Below are 2,500 nucleotides of genomic sequence, written 5' to 3'. Positions count from 1 at the left end.
TATACACTCACTGGCCACTTTATTAGGTACACCTTGCTAGTACCGGGTTGGACCCCCTTTTGCCTTCAGAACTGCCTTAATCCTTCGTGGCATAGATTCAACAAGGTACTGGAAACATTCCTCAGAGAGTTTGGTCCATATTGACATGATAGCATCACGCAGTTGCTGCAGATTTGTCGGCTGCACATCCATGATGCGAATCTCCCGGTCCACCACATCCCAAAGGTGCTCTATTGGATTGAGATCTGGTGACTGTGGAGGCCATTTGAGTACAGTGAACTCATTGTCATGTTCAAGAAACCAGTTTGAGATGATTCGAGCTTTATGACGTGGCGCGTTATCCTGCTGGAAGTAGCCATCAGAAGATGGGAACACTGTGGTCATAAAGGGATGGACATGGTCAGCAACAATACTCAGGTAGGCTGTGGTGTTGACACGATGCTCAATTGGTACTAAGGGGCCCAAAGTGTGCCAAGAAAATATCCCCCACACCATTACACCACCACCACCAGCCTGAACCGTTGATACAAGGCAGGATGGATCCATGCTTTCATGTTGTTGACGCCAAATTCTGACCCTACCATCCGAATGTCGCAGCAGAAATCGAGACTCATCAGACCAGGCAACGTTTTTCCAATCTTCTATTGTCCAATTTTGGTGAGCCTGTGCGAATTGTAGTCTCAGTTTCCTGTTCTTAGCTGACAGGAGTGGCACCCGGTGTGGTCTTCTGCTGCTGTAGCCCATCTGCCTCAAGGTTCGACGTGTTGTGCGTTCAGAGATGCTCTTCTGCATACCTCGGTTGTAATGAGTGGTTATTTGAGTTACTGTTGCCTTTCTATCAGCTCGAACCAGTCTGGCCATTCTCCTCTGACCTCTGGCATCAACAAGGCATTTTCGCCCACAGAACTGCCGCTCACTGGATATTTTCTCTTTTTCGGACCATTCTCTGTAAACCCTGGAGATGGTTGTGCGTGAAAATCCCAGTAGATCAGCAGTTTCTGAAATACTCAGACCAGCCCGTCTGGCACCAACAACCATGCCACGTTCAAAGTCACTTAAATCACCTTTCTCCCCCATTCTGATGCTCGGTTTGAACTGCAGCAGATCGTCTTGACCATGTCTACATGCCTAAATGCATTGAGTTGCTGCCATGTGATTGGCTGATTAGAAATTTGCGTTAACGAGCAGTTGGACAGGTGTGCCTAATAAAGTGGCCGGTGAGTATATAATTGAATGTTGTCAGCACAATATGGTAAAACTCATCATGATTTTGAATAACTAGGCCACAAGGCAGCATGTATAGAGGAAATAGAAGTGGGCTGAAAACTGAGCCTTGAGGAACACCACAACTCAACTGAGCCATCAGGAAAGTGGTGTTACCCAGAACAACAGAAAAAGTTCTCTTGGAGAGGTATGACCTTAATAACCCAGGAGCCAAGCCCTTGATGCCTACACAGGTCTCCAAGCGATGTAAGAGGATATTGTGATCGACTGTGTCAAAGGCAGTGCGTTAAGTCTAAAAGAACACAATTCAAGCAGTCACCTCTGTCTACAGTCAGCAGTAAGGCATTAGTAACCTTAACTAGAGCTGTCTCGGTACCAGGAAGTATTTTAAACCAGACTGGGAACTGTAAAACATAAAACTATTATTATTCATAAAAAATACTACTTGAAATGAAATAACTGTTTCCAAAACCTTGGGTAAAAAAGACAAGTTGGAGATTGGCCTGTAGTTACTTTAGGATAGGGGATCAAAATTAGGTTTCTTTAGCAATGGGTGAACAATTGCATGCTTTAAACTGTCTGCAAAATACCACAGGCCAGAGAATTAGTACAAATTTGTAGAATAACGGGGCTGTTAACAGTGGAAAATACTTCCTCGAGCAGCTTAGTGGGGATTATGTCTAAGATGCAGGAAGAGGAGTTCATATTGGAGACTGGATTCTAACACTGTATATACACACATATAACTGTATACACATAAGCAAAGAAAATATAATCCAGAATAGTGTTTTAATCAGTATGTTGAAAATAAATGGAATTTGAAGATGTTCTACTTTCTTTCAGTTCCAAGTCATTAAAGAAAACACTGCAAATACACTTTAATGAAACGTCATGATTTTATTTCTATTGATACCATGAACATTACAAATAACATTGGTTTTCTGTGCTGATTACAAATGTTTTTTAGTTCTTCGTTGCAGGATATTACTTGGTGAACTGATGTCCTTCGTGGTGTAGAGCCCTTGTCTAGAAAGAAGGAAAGACAGAGAGAAGGTAGATTGGATTAAGAATGTTTCAGAAGATGAGAACACGCCTTCATAACACATGCACATACAACACACCTGCAGGCGTACACCTGCACACTACTAAAACTGTGTCCAATATAAATGACCCAACTCAGCTACACTCCAACCTGCCTACCTGCTACTGCTGCACATTGAAAGAGTTTCCGGAGGCAATGGACCCGGAGTTACAAGAAACATCCAGATTAGTGGCG

The 2,500-nt window shown here is 43.2% G+C and overlaps 1 long non-coding RNA gene across 1 annotated transcript in view; it reads right to left on the bottom strand.

Moving 5' to 3' along the window:
• Positions 1 to 2,485: 2,485 nt before the first annotated feature.
• The window catches only part of LOC130122454 (uncharacterized), a 1,831-nt gene continuing 1,816 nt past the window's right edge, over positions 2,486 to 2,500 (bottom strand). The window contains exon 3 of the long non-coding RNA XR_008811241.1: positions 2,486 to 2,500. This exon is cut by the window's right edge and continues 31 nt beyond it. This is a non-coding gene — a long non-coding RNA (uncharacterized LOC130122454).

This window comes from Lampris incognitus, chromosome 13, assembly GCF_029633865.1.
Source record: "Lampris incognitus isolate fLamInc1 chromosome 13, fLamInc1.hap2, whole genome shotgun sequence".
Classification (NCBI taxonomy): domain Eukaryota; kingdom Metazoa; phylum Chordata; class Actinopteri; order Lampriformes; family Lampridae; genus Lampris; species Lampris incognitus.
This window is presented reverse-complemented; position numbering and strand designations above follow the sequence as displayed.